This window comes from Vanacampus margaritifer, chromosome 16 (genome assembly GCF_051991255.1).
Source record: "Vanacampus margaritifer isolate UIUO_Vmar chromosome 16, RoL_Vmar_1.0, whole genome shotgun sequence".
NCBI lineage: Eukaryota > Metazoa > Chordata > Actinopteri > Syngnathiformes > Syngnathidae > Vanacampus > Vanacampus margaritifer.
In genome coordinates this window covers 21539500-21565256 of record NC_135447.1, presented here as the reverse complement: position 1 = coordinate 21565256, position 25757 = coordinate 21539500, and positions in this window count along the sequence as shown.

The following is a 25757-nucleotide window of genomic DNA, read 5'->3' as shown; positions in this document are numbered from 1 at the left end:
TCCAGAATTAATTTCATTGTGCTTATGCTCATTTTGAAGATTTTGACATTTTCACCTTAAGTGTACAATCAGGGGCTGAAAACGCGTTTAAAGCAATAAAAAGTTCATTTTGGCTCTCACACTTAAACTAAACGTTGTAGACTCAAAATTTTTGCTGTATTTAGTGTATTCTAGCATCCTGAAGATGATTCCAGCATTAATTTCATCGTGCTTATGCTCATTTTGAAGATTTTGACATTTTAACCTAAAGTGCACAATCAGGCTGAAAACGCATTTAAAGCAATAAAAAGTTCATTTTGGCTCACACACCTAAAATAAACGTTGTAGACTCAAAATTTTTGCTGTATTCAGTGTATTCTAGCATCCTGAAGATGATTCCAGCATTAATTTCATTGTGCTTATGCTCATTTTGAAGATTTTGACATTTTCACCTTAAGTGTACAATCAGGGGCTGAAAACGCGTTTAAAGCAATAAAAAGTTCATTTTGGCTCTCACACCTAAATTAAACGTTGTAGACTCAAAATTTTTGCTGTATTTAGTGTATTCTAGCATCCTGAAGATGATTCCAGCATTAATTTCATTGTGCTTATGCTCATTTTTAAGATTTTGACATTTTCACCTAAAGTGCACAATCAGGCTGAAAACGCATTTAAAGCAATAAAAAGTTCATTTTGGCTCTCACACCTAAACTAAACGTTGTAGACTCAAAATTTTTGCTGTATTTAGTGTATTTTAGCATCCTGAAGATGATTCCAGCATTAATTTCATTGTGCTTATGCTCATTTTTAAGATTTTGACATTTTCACCTTAAGTGTACAATCAGGGGCTGAAAACGCGTTTAAAGCAATAAAAAGTTCATTTTGGCTCTCACACCTAAACTAAACGTTGTAGACTCAAAATTTTTGCTGTATTTAGTGTATTCTAGCATCCTGAAGATGATTCCAGCATTAATTTCATTGTGCTTATGCTCATTTTGAAGATTTTGACATTTTCACCTTAAGTGTACAATCAGGGGCTGAAAACGCGTTTAAAGCAATAAAAAGTTCATTTTGGCTCTCACACCTAAACTAAACGTTGTAGACTCAAAATTTTTGCTGTATTTAGTGTATTCTAGCATCCTGAAGATGATTCCAGCATTAATTTCATTGTGCTTATGCTCATTTTTAAGATTTTGACATTTTCACCTAAAGTGCACAATCAGGCTGAAAACGCGTTTAAAGCAATAAAAAGTTCATTTTGGCTCTCACACCTAAACTAAACGTTGTAGACTCAAAATTTTTGCTGTATTTAGTGTATTCTAGCATCCTGAAGATGATTCCAGCATTAATTTCATTGTGCTTTTGCTCATTTTTAAGATTTTGACATTTTCACCTAAAGTGCACAATCAGGCTGAAAACGCATTTAAAGCAATAAAAAGTTAATTTTGGCTCTCACACCTAAACTAAACGTTGTAGACTCAAAATTTTTGCTGTATTTAGTGTATTTTAGCATCCTGAAGATGATTCCAGCATTAATTTCATTGTGCTTATGCTCATTTTTAAGATTTTGACATTTTCACCTTAAGTGTACAATCAGGGGCTGAAAACGCGTTTAAAGCAATAAAAAGTTCATTTTGGCTCTCACACCTAAACTAAACTTTGTAGACTCAAAATTTTTGCTGTATTCAGTGTATTCTAGCATCCTGAAGATGATTCCAGCATTAATTTCATTGTGCTTATGCTCATTTTGAAGATTTTGACATTTTCACCTTAAGTGTACAATCAGGGGCTGAAAACGCGTTTAAAGCAATAAAAAGTTCATTTTGGCTCTCACACCTAAACTAAACGTTGTAGACTCAAAATTTTTGCTGTATTTAGTGTATTCTAGCATCCTGAAGATGATTCCAGCATTAATTTCATCGTGCTTATGCTCATTTTGAAGATTTTGACATTTTCACCTAAGGTGCACAGTCAGGCTGAAAACGCATTTAAAGCAATAAAAAGTTCATTTTGGCTCACACACCTAAACTAAACGTTGTAGACTCAAATTTTTTGCTGTATTTAGTGTATTCTAGCATCCTGAAGATGATTCCAGCATTAATTTCATTGTGCTTATGCTCATTTTTAAGATTTTGACATTTTCACCTAAAGTGCACAATCAGGCTAAAAACGCATTTAAAGCAATAAAAAGTTCATTTTGGCTCTCACACCTAAACTAAACGTTGTACACTCAAAATTTTTTGCTGTATTTAGTGTATTCTAGCATCCTGAAGATGATTCCAGCTAGCATCCTGAAGATGATTCCAGCATTAATTTCATTGTGCTTATGCTCATTTTGAAGATTTTGACATTTTGACATTTTCACCTTAAGTGTACAATCAGGGGCTGAAAACGCGTTTAAAGCAATAAAAAGTTCATTTTGGCTCTCACACCTAAACTAAACGTTGTAGACTCAAATTTTTTGCTGTATTTAGTGTATTCTAGCATCCTGAAGATGATTTCAGCATTAATTTCATTGTGCTTATGCTCATTTTGAAGATTTTGACATTTTCACCTTAAGTGTACAATCAGGGGCTGAAAACGCGTTTATAGCAATAAAAAGTTCATTTTGGCTCTCACACCTAAACTAAACGTTGTAGACTCAAATTTTTTGCTGTATTTAGTGTATTCTAGCATCCTGAAGATGATTTCAGCATTAATTTCATTGTGCTTATGCTCATTTTGAAGATTTTGACATTTTCACCTAAAGTGCACAATCAGGCTGAAAACGCATTTAAAGCAATAAAAAGTTCATTTTGGCTCTCACACCTAAACTAAACGTTGTAGACTCAAAAATTTTGCTGTATTTAGTGTATTTTAGCATCCTGAAGATGATTCCATCATTAATTTCATTGTGCTTATGCTCATTTTTAAGATTTTGACATTTTCACCTTAAGTGTACAATCAGGGGCTGAAAACGCGTTTAAAGCAATAAAAAGTTCATTTTGGCTCTCACACCTAAACTAAACATTGTAGACTCAAAATTTTTGCTGTATTCAGTGTATTCTAGCATCCTGAAGATGATTCCAGCATTAATTTCATCGTGCTTATGCTCATTTTTAAGATTTTGACATTTTCAACGAAAGTGCACAATCAGGCTGAAAATGCATTTAAAGCAATAAAAAGTTCATTTTGGCTCACACACCTAAAATAAACTTTGTAGACTCCAAATTTTTGCTGTATTTAGTGTATTCTAGCATCCTGAAGATGATTCCAGCATTAATTTCATTGTGCTTATGCTCATTTTTAAGATTTTGACATTTTCACCTTAAGTGTACAATCAGGGGCTGAAAACGCGTTTAAAGCAATAAAAAGTTCATTTTGGCTCTCACACCTAAACTAAACGTTGTAGACTCAAAATTTTTGCTGTATTCAGTGTATTCTAGCATCCTGAAGATGATTCCAGCATTAATTTCATTGTGCTTATGCTCATTTTTAAGATTTTGACATTTTCACCTAAAGTGCACAATCAGGGGCTGAAAACGCGTTTAAAGCAATAAAAAGTTCATTTTGGCTCTCACACCTAAACTAAACGTTGTAGACTCAAAATTTTTTGCTGTATTTAGTGTATTCTAGCATCCTGAAGATGATTCCAGCATTAATTTCATTGTGCTTATGCTCATTTTGAAGATTTTGACATTTTCACCTTAAGTGTACAATCAGGGGCTGAAAACGCGTTTAAAGCAATAAAAAGTTCATTTTGGCTCTCACACCTAAACTAAACGTTGTAGACTCAAAATTTTTGCTGTATTTAGTGTATTCTAGCATCCTGAAGATGATTCCAGCATTAATTTCATTGTGCTTATGCTCATTTTTAAGATTTTGACATTTTCACCTAAAGTGCACAATCAGGCTGAAAACGCATTTAAAGCAACAAAAAGTTCATTTTGGCTCTCACACCTAAACTAAACGTTGTAGACTCAAAATTTTTGCTGTATTTAGTGTATTTTAGCATCCTGAAGATGATTCCAGCATTAATTTCATTGTGCTTATGCTCATTTTTAAGATTTTGACATTTTCACCTTAAGTGTACAATCAGGGGCTGAAAACGCGTTTAAAGCAATAAAAAGTTCATTTTGGCTCTCACACCTAAACTAAACGTTGTAGACTCAAAATTTTTGCTGTATTTAGTGTATTCTAGCATCCTGAAGATGATTCCAGCATTAATTTCATTGTGCTTATGCTCATTTTTAAGATTTTGACATTTTCACCTAAAGTGCACAATCAGGCTGAAAACGCATTTAAAGCAATAAAAAGTTCATTTTGGCTCTCACACCTAAACTAAACGTTGTAGACTCAAAATTTTTGCTGTATTTAGTGTATTTTAGCATCCTGAAGATGATTCCAGCATTCATTTCATTGTGCTTATGCTCATTTTTAAGATTTTGACATTTTCACCTTAAGTGTACAATCAGGGGCTGAAAACGCGTTTAAAGCAATAAAAAGTTCATTTTGGCTCTCACACCTAAACTAAACGTTGTAGACTCAAAATTTTTGCTGTATTTAGTGTATTCTAGCATCCTGAAGATGATTCCAGCATTAATTTCATTGTGCTTATGCTCATTTTGAAGATTTTGACATTTTCACCTTAAGTGTACAATCAGGGGCTGAAAACGCGTTTAAAGCAATAAAAAGTTCATTTTGGCTCTCACACCTAAACTAAACGTTGTAGACTCAAAATTTTTGCTGTATTTAGTGTATTCTAGCATCCTGAAGATGATTCCAGCATTAATTTCATTGTGCTTATGCTCATTTTTAAGATTTTGACATTTTCACCTAAAGTGCACAATCAGGCTGAAAACGCATTTAAAGCAATAAAAAGTTCATTTTGGCTCTCACACCTAAACTAAACGTTGTAGACTCAAAATTTTTGCTGTATTTAGTGTATTTTAGCATCCTGAAGATGATTCCAGTATTAATTTCATTGTGCTTATGCTCATTTTGAAGATTTTGACATTTTCACCTTAAGTGTACAATCAATGGCTGAAAACGCGTTTAAAGCAATAAAAAGTTCATTTTGGCTCTCACACCTAAACTAAACGTTGTAGACTCAAAATTTTTGCTGTATTTAGTGTATTCTAGCATCCTGAAGATGATTCCAGCATTAATTTCATTGTGCTTTTGCTCATTTTTAAGATTTTGACATTTTCACCTAAAGTGCACAATCAGGCTGAAAGCGCATTTAAAGCAATAAAAAGTTAATTTTGGCTCTTACACCTAAACTAAACGTTGTAGACTCAAAATTTTTGCTGTATTTAGTGTATTTTAGCATCCTGAAGATGATTCCAGCATTAATTTCATTGTGCTTATGCTCATTTTTAAGATTTTGACATTTTCACCTTAAGTGTACAATCAGGGGCTGAAAACGCGTTTAAAGCAATAAAAAGTTCATTTTGGCTCTCACACCTAAACTAAACGTTGTAGACTCAAAATTTTTGCTGTAATTAGTGTATTCTAGCATCCTGAAGATGATTCCAGCATTAATTTCATTGTGCTTATGCTCATTTTTAAGATTTTGACATTTTCACCTAAAGTGCACAATCAGGCTGAAAACGCATTTAAAGCAATAAAAAGTTCATTTTGGCTCTCACACCTAAACTAAACGTTGTAGACTCAAAATTTTTGCTGTATTTAGTGTATTTTAGCATCCTGAAGATGATTCCAGCATTAATTTCATTGTGCTTATGCTCATTTTTAAGATTTTGACATTTTCACCTTAAGTGTACAATCAGGGGCTGAAAACGCGTTTAAAGCAATAAAAAGTTCATTTTGGCTCTCACACCTAAACTAAACGTTGTAGACTCAAAATTTTTGCTGTATTCAGTGTATTCTAGCATCCTGAAGATGATTCCAGCATTAATTTCATTGTGCTTATGCTCATTTTTAAGATTTTGACATTTTCACCTTAAGTGTACAATCAGGGGCTGAAAACGCGTTTAAAGCAATAAAAAGTTCATTTTGGCTCTCACACCTAAACTAAACGTTGTAGACTCAAAATTTTTGCTGTATTTAGTGTATTCTAGCATCCTGAAGATGATTCCAGCATTAATTTCATCGTGCTTATGCTCATTTTGAAGATTTTGACATTTTAACCTAAAGTGCACAATCAGGCTGAAAACGCATTTAAAGCAATAAAAAGTTCATTTTGGCTCACACACCTAAAATAAACGTTGTAGACTCAAAATTTTTGCTGTATTCAGTGTATTCTAGCATCCTGAAGATGATTCCAGCATTAATTTCATTGTGCTTATGCTCATTTTGAAGATTTTGACATTTTCACCTTAAGTGTACAATCAGGGGCTGAAAACGCGTTTAAAGCAATAAAAAGTTCATTTTGGCTCTCACACCTAAATTAAACGTTGTAGACTCAAAATTTTTGCTGTATTTAGTGTATTCTAGCATCCTGAAGATGATTCCAGCATTAATTTCATTGTGCTTATGCTCATTTTTAAGATTTTGACATTTTCACCTTAAGTGCACAATCAGGCTGAAAACGCATTTAAAGCAATAAAAAGTTCATTTTGGCTCTCACACCTAAACTAAACGTTGTAGACTCAAAATTTTTGCTGTATTTAGTGTATTCTAGCATCCTGAAGATGATTCCAGCATTAATTTCATTGTGCTTATGCTCATTTTTAAGATTTTGACATTTTCACCTTAAGTGTACAATCAGGGGCTGAAAACGCGTTTAAAGCAATAAAAAGTTCATTTTGGCTCTCACACCTAAACTAAACGTTGTAGACTCAAAATTTTTGCTGTATTCAGTGTATTCTAGCATCCTGAAGATGATTCCAGCATTAATTTTATTGTGCTTATGCTCATTTTTAAGATTTTGACATTTTCACCTAAAGTGCACAATCAGGGGCTGAAAACGCGTTTAAAGCAATAAAAAGTTCATTTTGGCTCTCACACCTAAACTAAACGTTGTAGACTCAAAATTTTTTGCTGTATTTAGTGTATTCTAGCATCCTGAAGATGATTCCAGCATTAATTTCATTGTGCTTATGCTCATTTTGAAGATTTTGACATTTTCACCTTAAGTGTACAATCAGGGGCTGAAAACGCGTTTAAAGCAATAAAAAGTTCATTTTGGCTCTCACACCTAAACTAAACGTTGTAGACTCAAAATTTTTGCTGTATTTAGTGTATTCTAGCATCCTGAAGATGATTCCAGCATTAATTTCATTGTGCTTATGCTCATTTTTAAGATTTTGACATTTTCACCTAAAGTGCACAATCAGGCTGAAAACGCATTTAAAGCAACAAAAAGTTCATTTTGGCTCTCACACCTAAACTAAACGTTGTAGACTCAAAATTTTTGCTGTATTTAGTGTATTTTAGCATCCTGAAGATGATTCCAGCATTAATTTCATTGTGCTTATGCTCATTTTTAAGATTTTGACATTTTCACCTTAAGTGTACAATCAGGGGCTGAAAACGCGTTTAAAGCAATAAAAAGTTCATTTTGGCTCTCACACCTAAACTAAACGTTGTAGACTCAAAATTTTTGCTGTATTTAGTGTATTCTAGCATCCTGAAGATGATTCCAGCATTAATTTCATTGTGCTTATGCTCATTTTTAAGATTTTGACATTTTCACCTAAAGTGCACAATCAGGCTGAAAACGCATTTAAAGCAATAAAAAGTTCATTTTGGCTCTCACACCTAAACTAAACGTTGTAGACTCAAAATTTTTGCTGTATTTAGTGTATTTTAGCATCCTGAAGATGATTCCAGCATTCATTTCATTGTGCTTATGCTCATTTTTAAGATTTTGACATTTTCACCTTAAGTGTACAATCAGGGGCTGAAAACGCGTTTAAAGCAATAAAAAGTTCATTTTGGCTCTCACACCTAAACTAAACGTTGTAGACTCAAAATTTTTGCTGTATTTAGTGTATTCTAGCATCCTGAAGATGATTCCAGCATTAATTTCATTGTGCTTATGCTCATTTTGAAGATTTTGACATTTTCACCTTAAGTGTACAATCAGGGGCTGAAAACGCGTTTAAAGCAATAAAAAGTTCATTTTGGCTCTCACACCTAAACTAAACGTTGTAGACTCAAAATTTTTGCTGTATTTAGTGTATTCTAGCATCCTGAAGATGATTCCAGCATTAATTTCATTGTGCTTATGCTCATTTTTAAGATTTTGACATTTTCACCTAAAGTGCACAATCAGGCTGAAAACGCATTTAAAGCAATAAAAAGTTCATTTTGGCTCTCACACCTAAACTAAACGTTGTAGACTCAAAATTTTTGCTGTATTTAGTGTATTTTAGCATCCTGAAGATGATTCCAGCATTAATTTCATTGTGCTTATGCTCATTTTGAAGATTTTGACATTTTCACCTTAAGTGTACAATCAGGGGCTGAAAACGCGTTTAAAGCAATAAAAAGTTCATTTTGGCTCTCACACCTAAACTAAACGTTGTAGACTCAAAATTTTTGCTGTATTTAGTGTATTCTAGCATCCTGAAGATGATTCCAGCATTAATTTCATTGTGCTTTTGCTCATTTTTAAGATTTTGACATTTTCACCTAAAGTGCACAATCAGGCTGAAAGCGCATTTAAAGCAATAAAAAGTTAATTTTGGCTCTTACACCTAAACTAAACGTTGTAGACTCAAAATTTTTGCTGTATTTAGTGTATTTTAGCATCCTGAAGATGATTCCAGCATTAATTTCATTGTGCTTATGCTCATTTTTAAGATTTTGACATTTTCACCTTAAGTGTACAATCAGGGGCTGAAAACGCGTTTAAAGCAATAAAAAGTTCATTTTGGCTCTCACACCTAAACTAAACGTTGTAGACTCAAAATTTTTGCTGTAATTAGTGTATTCTAGCATCCTGAAGATGATTCCAGCATTAATTTCATTGTGCTTATGCTCATTTTTAAGATTTTGACATTTTCACCTAAAGTGCACAATCAGGCTGAAAACGCATTTAAAGCAATAAAAAGTTCATTTTGGCTCTCACACCTAAACTAAACGTTGTAGACTCAAAATTTTTGCTGTATTTAGTGTATTTTAGCATCCTGAAGATGATTCCAGCATTAATTTCATTGTGCTTATGCTCATTTTTAAGATTTTGACATTTTCACCTTAAGTGTACAATCAGGGGCTGAAAACGCGTTTAAAGCAATAAAAAGTTCATTTTGGCTCTCACACCTAAACTAAACGTTGTAGACTCAAAATTTTTGCTGTATTCAGTGTATTCTAGCATCCTGAAGATGATTCCAGCATTAATTTCATTGTGCTTATGCTCATTTTTAAGATTTTGACATTTTCACCTTAAGTGTACAATCAGGGGCTGAAAACGCGTTTAAAGCAATAAAAAGTTCATTTTGGCTCTCACACCTAAACTAAACGTTGTAGACTCAAAATTTTTGCTGTATTTAGTGTATTCTAGCATCCTGAAGATGATTCCAGCATTAATTTCATCGTGCTTATGCTCATTTTGAAGATTTTGACATTTTAACCTAAAGTGCACAATCAGGCTGAAAACGCATTTAAAGCAATAAAAAGTTCATTTTGGCTCACACACCTAAAATAAACGTTGTAGACTCAAAATTTTTGCTGTATTCAGTGTATTCTAGCATCCTGAAGATGATTCCAGCATTAATTTCATTGTGCTTATGCTCATTTTGAAGATTTTGACATTTTCACCTTAAGTGTACAATCAGGGGCTGAAAACGCGTTTAAAGCAATAAAAAGTTCATTTTGGCTCTCACACCTAAATTAAACGTTGTAGACTCAAAATTTTTGCTGTATTTAGTGTATTCTAGCATCCTGAAGATGATTCCAGCAATAATTTCATTGTGCTTATGCTCATTTTTAAGATTTTGACATTTTCACCTTAAGTGCACAATCAGGCTGAAAACGCATTTAAAGCAATAAAAAGTTCATTTTGGCTCTCACACCTAAACTAAACGTTGTAGACTCAAAATTTTTGCTGTATTTAGTGTATTCTAGCATCCTGAAGATGATTCCAGCATTAATTTCATTGTGCTTATGCTCATTTTGAAGATTTTGACATTTTCACCTTAAGTGTACAATCAGGGGCTGAAAACGCGTTTAAAGCAATAAAAAGTTCATTTTGGCTCTCACACCTAAACTAAACGTTGTAGACTCAAAATTTTTGCTGTATTTAGTGTATTCTAGCATCCTGAAGATGATTCCAGCATTAATTTCATTGTGCTTATGCTCATTTTTAAGATTTTGACATTTTCACCTAAAGTGCACAATCAGGCTGAAAACGCATTTAAAGCAATAAAAAGTTCATTTTGGCTCTCACACCTAAACTAAACGTTGTAGACTCAAAATTTTTGCTGTATTTAGTGTATTTTAGCATCCTGAAGATGATTCCAGCATTAATTTCATTGTGCTTATGCTCATTTTTAAGATTTTGACATTTTCACCTTAAGTGTACAATCAGGGGCTGAAAACGCGTTTAAAGCAATAAAAAGTTCATTTTGGCTCTCACACCTAAACTAAACGTTGTAGACTCAAAATTTTTGCTGTATTTAGTGTATTCTAGCATCCTGAAGATGATTCCAGCATTAATTTCATTGTGCTTATGCTCATTTTGAAGATTTTGACATTTTCACCTTAAGTGTACAATCAGGGGCTGAAAACGCGTTTAAAGCAATAAAAAGTTCATTTTGGCTCTCACACCTAAACTAAACGTTGTAGACTCAAAATTTTTGCTGTATTTAGTGTATTCTAGCATCCTGAAGATGATTCCAGCATTAATTTCATTGTGCTTATGCTCATTTTTAAGATTTTGACATTTTCACCTAAAGTGCACAATCAGGCTGAAAACGCGTTTAAAGCAATAAAAAGTTCATTTTGGCTCTCACACCTAAACTAAACGTTGTAGACTCAAAATTTTTGCTGTATTTAGTGTATTCTAGCATCCTGAAGATGATTCCAGCATTAATTTCATTGTGCTTTTGCTCATTTTTAAGATTTTGACATTTTCACCTAAAGTGCACAATCAGGCTGAAAACGCATTTAAAGCAATAAAAAGTTAATTTTGGCTCTCACACCTAAACTAAACGTTGTAGACTCAAAATTTTTGCTGTATTTAGTGTATTTTAGCATCCTGAAGATGATTCCAGCATTAATTTCATTGTGCTTATGCTCATTTTTAAGATTTTGACATTTTCACCTTAAGTGTACAATCAGGGGCTGAAAACGCGTTTAAAGCAATAAAAAGTTCATTTTGGCTCTCACACCTAAACTAAACTTTGTAGACTCAAAATTTTTGCTGTATTCAGTGTATTCTAGCATCCTGAAGATGATTCCAGCATTAATTTCATTGTGCTTATGCTCATTTTGAAGATTTTGACATTTTCACCTTAAGTGTACAATCAGGGGCTGAAAACGCGTTTAAAGCAATAAAAAGTTCATTTTGGCTCTCACACCTAAACTAAACGTTGTAGACTCAAAATTTTTGCTGTATTTAGTGTATTCTAGCATCCTGAGGATGATTCCAGCATTAATTTCATCGTGCTTATGCTCATTTTGAAGATTTTGACATTTTCACCTAAAGTGCACAGTCAGGCTGAAAACGCATTTAAAGCAATAAAAAGTTCATTTTGGCTCACACACCTAAACTAAACGTTGTAGACTCAAATTTTTTGCTGTATTTAGTGTATTCTAGCATCCTGAAGATGATTCCAGCTAGCATCCTGAAGATGATTCCAGCATTAATTTCATTGTGCTTATGCTCATTTTGAAGATTTTGACATTTTCACCTTAAGTGTACAATCAGGGGCTGAAAACGCGTTTAAAGCAATAAAAAGTTCATTTTGGCTCTCACACCTAAACTAAACGTTGTAGACGCAAATTTTTTGCTGTATTTAGTGTATTCTAGCATCCTGAAGATGATTCCAGCATTAATTTCATTGTGCTTATGCTCATTTTTAAGATTTTGACATTTTCACCTAAAGTGCACAATCAGGCTGAAAACGCATTTAAAGCAACAAAAAGTTCATTTTGGCTCTCACACCTAAACTAAACGTTGTAGACTCAAAATTTTTGCTGTATTTAGTGTATTTTAGCATCCTGAAGATGATTCCAGCATTAATTTCATTGTGCTTATGCTCATTTTTAAGATTTTGACATTTTCACCTTAAATGTACAATCAGGGGCTAAAAAACGCGTTTAAAGCAATAAAAAGTTCATTTTGGCTCTCACACCTAAACTAAACGTTGTAGACTCAAAATTTTTGCTGTATTCAGTGTATTCTAGCATCCTGAAGATGATTCAAGCATTAATTTCATCGTGCTTATGCTCATTTTGAAGATTTTGACATTTTCACCTAAAGTGCACAATCAGGCTGAAAACGCATTTAAAGCAATAAAAAGTTCATTTTGGCTCTCACACCTAAACTAAACGTTGTAGACTCAAAATTTTTGCTGTATTTAGTGTATTTTAGCATCCTGAAGATGATTCCAGCATTAATTTCATTGTGCTTATGCTCATTTTTAAGATTTTGACATTTTCACCTAAAGTGCACAATCAGGCTGAAAACGCATTTAAAGCAATAAAAAGTTCATTTTGGCTCTCACACCTAAACTACACGTTGTAGACTCAAAATTTTTGCTGTATTTAGTGTATTTTAGCATCCTGAAGATGATTCCAGCATTAATTTCATTGTGCTTATGTTCATTTTTAAGATTTTGACATTTTCACCTTAAGTGTACAATCAGGGGCTGAAAACGCGTTTAAAGCAATAAAAAGTTCATTTTGGCTCTCACACCTAAACTAAACGTTGTAGACTCAAAATTTTTGCTGTATTCAGTGTATTCTAGCATCCTGAAGATGATTCCAGCATTAATTTCATTGTGCTTATGCTCATTTTTAAGATTTTGACATTTTCACCTAAAGTGCACAATCAGGCTGAAAACGCATTTGAAGCAACAAAAAGTTCATTTTGGCTCTCACACCTAAACTAAACGTTGTAGACTCAAAATTGTTGCTGTATTTAGTGTATTTTAGCATCCTGAAGATGATTCCAGCATTAATTTCATTGTGCTTATGCTCATTTTTAAGATTTTGACATTTTCACCTTAAATGTACAATCAGGGGCTAAAAAACGCGTTTAAAGCAATAAAAAGTTCATTTTGGCTCTCACACCTAAACTAAACGTTGTAGACTCAAAATTTTTGCTGTATTCAGTGTATTCTAGCATCCTGAAGATGATTCAAGCATTAATTTCATCGTGCTTATGCTCATTTTGAAGATTTTGACATTTTCACCTAAAGTGCACAATCAGGCTGAAAACGCATTTAAAGCAATAAAAAGTTCATTTTGGCTCTCACACCTAAACTAAACGTTGTAGACTCAAAATTTTTGCTGTATTTAGTGTATTCTAGCATCCTGAAGATGATTCCAGCATTAATTTCATTGTGCTTATGCTCATTTTTAAGATTTTGACATTTTCACCTAAAGTGCACAATCAGGCTGAAAACGCATTTAAAGCAATAAAAAGTTCATTTTGGCTCTCACACCTAAACTAAACGTTGTAGACTCAAAATTTTTGCTGTATTTAGTGTATTCTAGCATCCTGAAGATGATTCCAGCATTAATTTCATTGTGCTTATGCTCATTTTGAAGATTTTGACATTTTCACCTTAAGTGTACAATCAGGGGCTGAAAACGCGTTTAAAGCAATAAAAAGTTCATTTTGGCTCTCACACCTAAACTAAACGTTGTAGACTCAAAATTTTTGCTGTATTTAGTGTATTCTAGCATCCTGAAGATGATTCCAGCATTAATTTCATTGTGCTTATGCTCATTTTGAAGATTTTGACATTTTCACCTTAAGTGTACAATCAGGGGCTGAAAACGCGTTTAAAGCAATAAAAAGTTCATTTTGGCTCTCACACCTAAACTAAACGTTGTAGACTCAAAATTTTTGCTGTATTTAGTGTATTTTAGCATCCTGAAGATGATTCCAGCATTAATTTCATTGTGCTTATGCTCATTTTTAAGATTTTGACATTTTCACCTTAAGTGTACAATCAGGGGCTGAAAACGCGTTTAAAGCAATAAAAAGTTCATTTTGGCTCTCACACCTAAACTAAACGTTGTAGACTCAAAATTTTTGCTGTATTTAGTGTATTCTAGCATCCTGAAGATGATTCCAGCATTAATTTCATTGTGCTTATGCTCATTTTGAAGATTTTGACATTTTCACCTTAAGTGTACAATCAGGGGCTGAAAACGCGTTTAAAGCAATAAAAAGTTCATTTTGGCTCTCACACCTAAACTAAACGTTGTAGACTCAAAATTTTTGCTGTATTTAGTGTATTCTAGCATCCTGAAGATGATTCCAGCATTAATTTCATTGTGCTTATGCTCATTTTTAAGATTTTGACATTTTCACCTAAAGTGCACAATCAGGCTGAAAACGCATTTAAAGCAATAAAAAGTTCATTTTGGCTTTCACACCTAAACTAAACGTTGTAGACTCAAAATTTTTGCTGTATTTAGTGTATTTTAGCATCCTGAAGATGATTCCAGCATTAATTTCATTGTGCTTAGGCTCATTTTGAAGATTTTGACATTTTCACCTTAAGTGTACAATCAGGGGCTGAAAACGCGTTTAAAGCAATAAAAAGTTCATTTTGGCTCTCACACCTAAACTAAACGTTGTAGACTCAAAATTTTTGCTGTATTCAGTGTATTCTAGCATCCTGAAGATGATTCCAGCATTAATTTCATTGTGCTTATGCTCATTTTTAAGATTTTGACATTTTCACCTAAAGTGCACAATCAGGGGCTGAAAACGCGTTTAAAGCAATAAAAAGTTCATTTTGGCTCTCACACCTAAACTAAACGTTGTAGACTCAAAATTTTTGCTGTATTTAGTGTATTCTAGCATCCTGAAGATGATTCCAGCATTAATTTCATTGTGCTTATGCTCATTTTTAAGATTTTGACATTTTCACCTTAAGTGCACAATCAGGCTGAAAACGCATTTAAAGCAATAAAAAGTTCATTTTGGCTCTCACACCTAAACTAAACGTTGTAGACTCAAAATTTTTGCTGTATTTAGTGTATTCTAGCATCCTGAAGATGATTCCAGAATTAATTTCATTGTGCTTATGCTCATTTTGAAGATTTTGACATTTTCACCTTAAGTGTACAATCAGGGGCTGAAAACGCGTTTAAAGCAATAAAAAGTTCATTTTGGCTCTCACACTTAAACTAAACGTTGTAGACTCAAAATTTTTGCTGTATTTAGTGTATTCTAGCATCCTGAAGATGATTCCAGCATTAATTTCATCGTGCTTATGCTCATTTTGAAGATTTTGACATTTTAACCTAAAGTGCACAATCAGGCTGAAAACGCATTTAAAGCAATAAAAAGTTCATTTTGGCTCACACACCTAAAATAAACGTTGTAGACTCAAAATTTTTGCTGTATTCAGTGTATTCTAGCATCCTGAAGATGATTCCAGCATTAATTTCATTGTGCTTATGCTCATTTTGAAGATTTTGACATTTTCACCTTAAGTGTACAATCAGGGGCTGAAAACGCGTTTAAAGCAATAAAAAGTTCATTTTGGCTCTCACACCTAAATTAAACGTTGTAGACTCAAAATTTTTGCTGTATTTAGTGTATTCTAGCATCCTGAAGATGATTCCAGCATTAATTTCATTGTGCTTATGCTCATTTTTAAGATTTTGACATTTTCACCTAAAGTGCACAATCAGGCTGAAAACGCATTTAAAGCAATAAAAAGTTCATTTTGGCTCTCACACCTAAACTAAACGTTGTAGACTCAAAATTTTTGCTGTATTTAGTGTATTTTAGCATCCTGAAGATGATTCCAGCATTAATTTCATTGTGCTTATGCTCATTTTTAAGATTTTGACATTTTCACCTTAATTGTACAATCAGGGGCTGAAAACGCATTTAAAGCAATAAAAAGTTCATTTTGGCTCTCACACCTAAACTAAACGTTGTAGACTCAAATTTTTTGCTGTATTTAGTGTATTCTAGCATCCTGAAGATGATTCCAGCATTAATTTCATTGTGCTTATGCTCATTTTTAAGATTTTGACATTTTCACCTAAAGTGCACAATCAGGCTAAAAACGCATTTAAAGCAATAAAAAGTTCATTTTGGCTCTCACACCTAAACTAAACGTTGTACACTCAAAATTTTTTGCTGTATTTAGTGTATTCTAGCATCCTGAAGATGATTCCAGCTAGCATCCTGAAGATGATTCCAGCATTAATTTCATTGTGCTTATGCTCATTTTGAAGATTTTGACATTTTGACATTTTCACCTTAAGTGTACAATCAGGGGCTGAAAACGCGTTTAAAGCAATAAAAAGTTCATTTTGGCTCTCACACCTAAACTAAACGTTGTAGACTCAAATTTTTTGCTGTATTTAGTGTATTCTAGCATCCTGAAGATGATTTCAGCATTAATTTCATTGTGCTTATGCTCATTTTGAAGATTTTGACATTTTCACCTTAAGTGTACAATCAGGGGCTGAAAACGCGTTTATAGCAATAAAAAGTTCATTTTGGCTCTCACACCTAAACTAAACGTTGTAGACTCAAATTTTTTGCTGTATTTAGTGTATTCTAGCATCCTGAAGATGATTTCAGCATTAATTTCATTGTGCTTATGCTCATTTTGAAGATTTTGACATTTTCACCTAAAGTGCACAATCAGGCTGAAAACGCATTTAAAGCAATAAAAAGTTCATTTTGGCTCTCACACCTAAACTAAACGTTGTAGACTCAAAAATTTTGCTGTATTTAGTGTATTTTAGCATCCTGAAGATGATTCCATCATTAATTTCATTGTGCTTATGCTCATTTTTAAGATTTTGACATTTTCACCTTAAGTGTACAATCAGGGGCTGAAAACGCGTTTAAAGCAATAAAAAGTTCATTTTGGCTCTCACACCTAAACTAAACATTGTAGACTCAAAATTTTTGCTGTATTCAGTGTATTCTAGCATCCTGAAGATGATTCCAGCATTAATTTCATCGTGCTTATGCTCATTTTTAAGATTTTGACATTTTCAACTAAAGTGCACAATCAGGCTGAAAATGCATTTAAAGCAATAAAAAGTTCATTTTGGCTCACACACCTAAAATAAACTTTGTAGACTCCAAATTTTTGCTGTATTTAGTGTATTCTAGCATCCTGAAGATGATTCCAGCATTAATTTCATTGTGCTTATGCTCATTTTTAAGATTTTGACATTTTTACCTTAAGTGTACAATCAGGGGCTGAAAACGCGTTTAAAGCAATAAAAAGTTCATTTTGGCTCTCACACCTAAACTAAACGTTGTAGACTCAAAATTTTTGCTGTATTCAGTGTATTCTAGCATCCTGAAGATGATTCCAGCATTAATTTCATTGTGCTTATGCTCATTTTTAAGATTTTGACATTTTCACCTAAAGTGCACAATCAGGCTGAAAACGCATTTAAAGCAACAAAAAGATCATTTTGGCTCTCACACCTAAACTAAACGTTGTAGACTCAAAATTTTTGCTGTATTTAGTGTATTTTAGCATCCTGAAGATGATTCCAGCATTAATTTCATTGTGCTTATGCTCATTTTTAAGATTTTGACATTTTCACCTTAAGTGTACAATCAGGGGCTGAAAACGCGTTTAAAGCAATAAAAAGTTCATTTTGGCTCTCACACCTAAACTAAACGTTGTAGACTCAAAATTTTTGCTGTATTTAGTGTATTCTAGCATCCTGAAGATGATTCCAGCATTAATTTCATTGTGCTTATGCTCATTTTTAAGATTTTGACATTTTCACCTAAAGTGCACAATCAGGCTGAAAACGCATTTAAAGCAATAAAAAGTTCATTTTGGCTCTCACACCTAAACTAAACGTTGTAGACTCAAAATTTTTGCTGTATTTAGTGTATTTTAGCATCCTGAAGATGATTCCAGCATTCATTTCATTGTGCTTATGCTCATTTTTAAGATTTTGACATTTTCACCTTAAGTGTACAATCAGGGGCTGAAAACGCGTTTAAAGCAATAAAAAGTTCATTTTGGCTCTCACACCTAAACTAAACGTTGTAGACTCAAAATTTTTGCTGTATTTAGTGTATTCTAGCATCCTGAAGATGATTCCAGCATTAATTTCATTGTGCTTATGCTCATTTTGAAGATTTTGACATTTTCACCTTAAGTGTACAATCAGGGGCTGAAAACGCGTTTAAAGCAATAAAAAGTTCATTTTGGCTCTCACACCTAAACTAAACGTTGTAGACTCAAAATTTTTGCTGTATTTAGTGTATTCTAGCATCCTGAAGATGATTCCAGCATTAATTTCATTGTGCTTATGCTCATTTTTAAGATTTTGACATTTTCACCTAAAGTGCACAATCAGGCTGAAAACGCATTTAAAGCAATAAAAAGTTCATTTTGGCTCTCACACCTAAACTAAACGTTGTAGACTCAAAATTTTTGCTGTATTTAGTGTATTTTAGCATCCTGAAGATGATTCCAGCATTAATTTCATTGTGCTTATGCTCATTTTGAAGATTTTGACATTTTCACCTTAAGTGTACAATCAGGGGCTGAAAACGCGTTTAAAGCAATAAAAAGTTCATTTTGGCTCTCACACCTAAACTAAACGTTGTAGACTCAAAATTTTTGCTGTATTTAGTGTATTCTAGCATCCTGAAGATGATTCCAGCATTAATTTCATTGTGCTTTTGCTCATTTTTAAGATTTTGACATTTTCACCTAAAGTGCACAATCAGGCTGAAAGCGCATTTAAAGCAATAAAAAGTTAATTTTGGCTCTTACACCTAAACTAAACGTTGTAGACTCAAAATTTTTGCTGTATTTAGTGTATTTTAGCATCCTGAAGATGATTCCAGCATTAATTTCATTGTGCTTATGCTCATTTTTAAGATTTTGACATTTTCACCTTAAGTGTACAATCAGGGGCTGAAAACGCGTTTAAAGCAATAAAAAGTTCATTTTGGCTCTCACACCTAAACTAAACGTTGTAGACTCAAAATTTTTGCTGTATTCAGTGTATTCTAGCATCCTGAAGATGATTCCAGCATTAATTTCATTGTGCTTATGCTCATTTTTAAGATTTTGACATTTTCACCTTAAGTGTACAATCAGGGGCTGAAAACGCGTTTAAAGCAATAAAAAGTTCATTTTGGCTCTCACACCTAAATTAAACGTTGTAGACTCAAAATTTTTGCTGTATTTAGTGTATTCTAGCATCCTGAAGATGATTCCAGCATTAATTTCATTGTGCTTATGCTCATTTTTAAGATTTTGACATTTTCACCTAAAGTGCACAATCAGGCTGAAAACGCATTTAAAGCAATAAAAAGTTCATTTTGGCTCTCACACCTAAACTAAACGTTGTAGACTCAAAATTTTTGCTGTATTTAGTGTATTTTAGCATCCTGAAGATGATTCCAGCATTCATTTCATTGTGCTTATGCTCATTTTTAAGATTTTGACATTTTCACCTTAAGTGTACAATCAGGGGCTGAAAACGCGTTTAAAGCAATAAAAAGTTCATTTTGGCTCTCACACCTAAACTAAACGTTGTAGACTCAAAATTTTTGCTGTATTTAGTGTATTCTAGCATCCTGAAGATGATTCCAGCATTAATTTCATTGTGCTTATGCTCATTTTGAAGATTTTGACATTTTCACCTTAAGTGTACAATCAGGGGCTGAAAACGCGTTTAAAGCAATAAAAAGTTCATTTTGGCTCTCACACCTAAACTAAACGTTGTAGACTCAAAATTTTTGCTGTATTTAGTGTATTCTAGCATCCTGAAGATGATTCCAGCATTAATTTCATTGTGCTTATGCTCATTTTTAAGATTTTGACATTTTCACCTAAAGTGCACAATCAGGCTGAAAACGCATTTAAAGCAATAAAAAGTTCATTTTGGCTCTCACACCTAAACTAAACGTTGTAGACTCAAAATTTTTGCTGTATTTAGTGTATTTTAGCATCCTGAAGATGATTCCAGCATTAATTTCATTGTGCTTATGCTCATTTTGAAGATTTTGACATTTTCACCTTAAGTGTACAATCAGGGGCTGAAAACGCGTTTAAAGCAATAAAAAGTTCATTTTGGCTCTCACACCTAAACTAAACGTTGTAGACTCAAAATTTTTGCTGTATTTAGTGTATTCTAGCATCCTGAAGATGATTCCAGCATTAATTTCATTGTGCTTTTGCTCATTTTTAAGATTTTGACATTTTCACCTAAAGTGCACAATCAGGCTGAAAGCGCATTTAAAGCAATAAAAAGTTAATTTTGGCTCTTACACCTAAACTAAACGTTGTAGACTCAAAATTTTTGCTGTATTTAGTGTATTTTAGCATCCTGAAGATGATTCCAGCATTAATTTCATTGTGCTTATGCTCATTTTTAAGATTTTGACATTTTCACCTTAAGTGTACAATCAGGGGCTGAAAACGCGTTTAAAGCAATAAAAAGTTCATTTTGGCTCTCACACCTAAACTAAACGTTGTAGACTCAAAATTTTTGCTGTAATTAGTGTATTCTAGCATCCTGAAGATGATTCCAGCATTAATTTCATTGTGCTTATGCTCATTTTTAAGATTTTGACATTTTCACCTAAAGTGCACAATCAGGCTGAAAACGCATTTAAAGCAATAAAAAGTTCATTTTGGCTCTCACACCTAAACTAAACGTTGTAGACTCAAAATTTTTGCTGTATTTAGTGTATTTTAGCATCCTGAAGATGATTCCAGCATTAATTTCATTGTGCTTATGCTCATTTTTAAGATTTTGACATTTTCACCTTAAGTGTACAATCAGGGGCTGAAAACGCGTTTAAAGCAATAAAAAGTTCATTTTGGCTCTCACACCTAAACTAAACGTTGTAGACTCAAAATTTTTGCTGTATTCAGTGTATTCTAGCATCCTGAAGATGATTCCAGCATTAATTTCATTGTGCTTATGCTCATTTTTAAGATTTTGACATTTTCACCTTAAGTGTACAATCAGGGGCTGAAAACGCGTTTAAAGCAATAAAAAGTTCATTTTGGCTCTCACACCTAAACTAAACGTTGTAGACTCAAAATTTTTGCTGTATTTAGTGTATTCTAGCATCCTGAAGATGATTCCAGCATTAATTTCATCGTGCTTATGCTCATTTTGAAGATTTTGACATTTTAACCTAAAGTGCACAATCAGGCTGAAAACGCATTTAAAGCAATAAAAAGTTCATTTTGGCTCACACACCTAAAATAAACGTTGTAGACTCAAAATTTTTGCTGTATTCAGTGTATTCTAGCATCCTGAAGATGATTCCAGCATTAATTTCATTGTGCTTATGCTCATTTTGAAGATTTTGACATTTTCACCTTAAGTGTACAATCAGGGGCTGAAAACGCGTTTAAAGCAATAAAAAGTTCATTTTGGCTCTCACACCTAAATTAAACGTTGTAGACTCAAAATTTTTGCTGTATTTAGTGTATTCTAGCATCCTGAAGATGATTCCAGCATTAATTTCATTGTGCTTATGCTCATTTTTAAGATTTTGACATTTTCACCTTAAGTGCACAATCAGGCTGAAAACGCATTTAAAGCAATAAAAAGTTCATTTTGGCTCTCACACCTAAACTAAACGTTGTAGACTCAAAATTTTTGCTGTATTTAGTGTATTCTAGCATCCTGAAGATGATTCCAGTATTAATTTCATTGTGCTTATGCTCATTTTGAAGATTTTGACATTTTCACCTTAAGTGTACAATCAGGGGCTGAAAACGCGTTTAAAGCAATAAAAAGTTCATTTTGGCTCTCACACCTAAACTAAACGTTGTAGACTCAAAATTTTTGCTGTATTTAGTGTATTCTAGCATCCTGAAGATGATTCCAGCATTAATTTCATTGTGCTTATGCTCATTTTTAAGATTTTGACATTTTCACCTAAAGTGCACAATCAGGCTGAAAACGCATTTAAAGCAATAAAAAGTTCATTTTGGCTCTCACACCTAAACTAAACGTTGTAGACTCAAAATTTTTGCTGTATTTAGTGTATTTTAGCATCCTGAAGATGATTCCAGCATTAATTTCATTGTGCTTATGCTCATTTTGAAGATTTTGACATTTTCACCTTAAGTGTACAATCAGGGGCTGAAAACGCGTTTAAAGCAATAAAAAGTTCATTTTGGCTCTCACACCTAAACTAACGTTGTAGACTCAAAATTTTTGCTGTATTTAGTGTATTCTAGCATCCTGAAGATGATTCCAGCATTAATTTCATTGTGCTTATGCTCATTTTTAAGATTTTGACATTTTCACCTAAAGTGCACAATCAGGCTGAAAACGCATTTAAAGCAATAAAAAGTTCATTTTGGCTCTCACACCTAAACTAAACGTTGTAGACTCAAAATTTTTGCTGTATTTAGTGTATTTTAGCATCCTGAAGATGATTCCAGCATTAATTTCATTGTGCTTATGCTCATTTTTAAGATTTTGACATTTTCACCTTAAGTGTACAATCAGGGGCTGAAAACGCGTTTAAAGCAATAAAAAGTTCATTTTGGCTCTCACATCTAAACTAAACGTTGTAGACTCAAAATTTTTGCTGTATTCAGTGTATTCTAGCATCCTGAAGATGATTCCAGCATTAATTTCATTGTGCTTATGCTCATTTTTAAGATTTTGACATTTTCACCTTAAGTGCACAATCAGGCTGAAAACGCATTTAAAGCAATAAAAAGTTCATTTTGGCTCTCACACCTAAACTAAACGTTGTAGACTCAAAATTTTTGCTGTATTCAGTGTATTCTAGCATCCTGAAGATGATTCCAGCATTAATTTCATTGTGCTTATGCTCATTTTGAAGATTTTGACATTTTCACCTTAAGTGTACAATCAGGGGCTGAAAACGCGTTTAAAGCAATAAAAAGTTCATTTTGGCTCTCACACCTAAACTAAACGTTGTAGACTCAAAATTTTTGCTGTATTTAGTGTATTCTAGCATCCTGAAGATGATTCCAGCATTAATTTCATTGTGCTTATGCTCATTTTTAAGATTTTGACATTTTCACCTAAAGTGCACAATCAGGCTGAAAACGCATTTAAAGCAATAAAAAGTTCATTTTGGCTCTCACACCTAAACTAAACGTTGTAGACTCAAAATTTTTGCTGTATTTAGTGTATTCTAGCATCCTGAAGATGATTCCAGCATTAATTTCATTGTGCTTATGCTCATTTTGAAGATTTTGACATTTTCACCTTAAGTGTACAATCAGGGGCTGAAAACGCGTTTAAAGCAATAAAAAGTTCATTTTGGCTCTCACACCTAAACTAAACGTTGTAGACTCAAAATTGTTGCTGTATTTAGTGTATTCTAGCATCCTGAAGATGATTCCAGCATTAATTTCATTGTGCTTATGCTCATTTTTAAGATTTTGACATTTTCACCTAAAGTGCACAATCAGACTGAAAACGCATTTAAAGCAATAAAAAGTTCATTTTGGCTCTCACACCTAAACTAAACGTTGTAGACTCAAAATTTTTGCTGTATTTAGTGTATTTTAGCATCCTGAAGATGATTCCAGCATTAATTTCATTGTGCTTATGCTCATTTTTAAGATTTTGACATTTTCACCTAAAGTGCACAATCAGGCTGAAAACGCATTTAAAGCAATAAAAAGTTCATTTTGGCTCTCACACCTAAACTACACGTTGTAGACTCAAAATTTTTGCTGTATTTAGTGTATTTTAGCATCCTGAAGATGATTCCAGCATTAATTTCATTGTGCTTATGTTCATTTTTAAGATTTTGACATTTTCACCTTAAGTGTACAATCAGGGGCTGAAAACGCGTTTAAAGCAATAAAAAGTTCATTTTGGCTCTCACACCTAAACTAAACGTTGTAGACTCAAAATTTTTGCTGTATTCAGTGTATTCTAGCATCCTGAAGATGATTCAAGCATTAATTTCATCGTGCTTATGCTCATTTTGAAGATTTTGACATTTTCACCTAAAGTGCACAATCAGGCTGAAAACGCATTTAAAGCAATAAAAAGTTCATTTTGGCTCACACACCTAAACTAAACGTTGTAGACTCAAAATTTTTGCTGTATTTATTGTATTCTAGCATCCTGAAGATGATTCCAGCATTAATTTCATTGTGCTTATGCTCATTTTTAAGATTTTGACATTTTCACCTTAAGTGTACAATCAGGGGCTGAAAACGCGTTTAAAGCAATAAAAAGTTCATTTTGGCTCTCACACCTAAACTAAACGTTGTAGACTCAAAATTTTTGCTGTATTTAGTGTATTCTAGCATCCTGAAGATGATTCCAGCATTAATTTCATTGTGCTTATGCTCATTTTTAAGATTTTGACATTTTCACCTAAAGTGCACAATCAGGCTGAAAACGCATTTAAAGCAATAAAAAGTTCATTTTGGCTCTCACACCTAAACTAAACGTTGTAGACTCAAAATTTTTGCTGTATTTAGTGTATTTTAGCATCCTGAAGATGATTCCAGCATTAATTTCATTGTGCTTATGCTCATTTTGAAGATTTTGACATTTTCACCTTAAGTGTACAATCAGGGGCTGAAAACGCGTTTAAAGCAATAAAAAGTTCATTTTGGCTCTCACACCTAAACTAAACGTTGTAGACTCAAAATTTTTGCTGTATTTAGTGTATTCTAGCATCCTGAAGATGATTCCAGCATTAATTTCATTGTGCTTATGCTCATTTTTAAGATTTTGACATTTTCACCTAAAGTGCACAATCAGGCTGAAAACGCATTTAAAGCAATAAAAAGTTCATTTTGGCTCTCACACCTAAACTAAACGTTGTAGACTCAAAATTTTTGCTGTATTTAGTGTATTTTAGCATCCTGAAGATGATTCCAGCATTAATTTCATTGTGCTTATGCTCATTTTTAAGATTTTGACATTTTCACCTTAAGTGTACAATCAGGGGCTGAAAACGCGTTTAAAGCAATAAAAAGTTCATTTTGGCTCTCACATCTAAACTAAACGTTGTAGACTCAAAATTTTTGCTGTATTCAGTGTATTCTAGCATCCTGAAGATGATTCCAGCATTAATTTCATTGTGCTTATGCTCATTTTTAAGATTTTGACATTTTCACCTTAAGTGCACAATCAGGCTGAAAACGCATTTAAAGCAATAAAAAGTTCATTTTGGCTCTCACACCTAAACTAAACGTTGTAGACTCAAAATTTTTGCTGTATTCAGTGTATTCTAGCATCCTGAAGATGATTCCAGCATTAATTTCATTGTGCTTATGCTCATTTTGAAGATTTTGACATTTTCACCTTAAGTGTACAATCAGGGGCTGAAAACGCGTTTAAAGCAATAAAAAGTTCATTTTGGCTCTCACACCTAAACTAAACGTTGTAGACTCAAAATTTTTGCTGTATTTAGTGTATTCTAGCATCCTGAAGATGATTCCAGCATTAATTTCATTGTGCTTATGCTCATTTTTAAGATTTTGACATTTTCACCTAAAGTGCACAATCAGGCTGAAAACGCATTTAAAGCAATAAAAAGTTCATTTTGGCTCTCACACCTAAACTAAACGTTGTAGACTCAAAATTTTTGCTGTATTTAGTGTATTCTAGCATCCTGAAGATGATTCCAGCATTAATTTCATTGTGCTTATGCTCATTTTGAAGATTTTGACATTTTCACCTTAAGTGTACAATCAGGGGCTGAA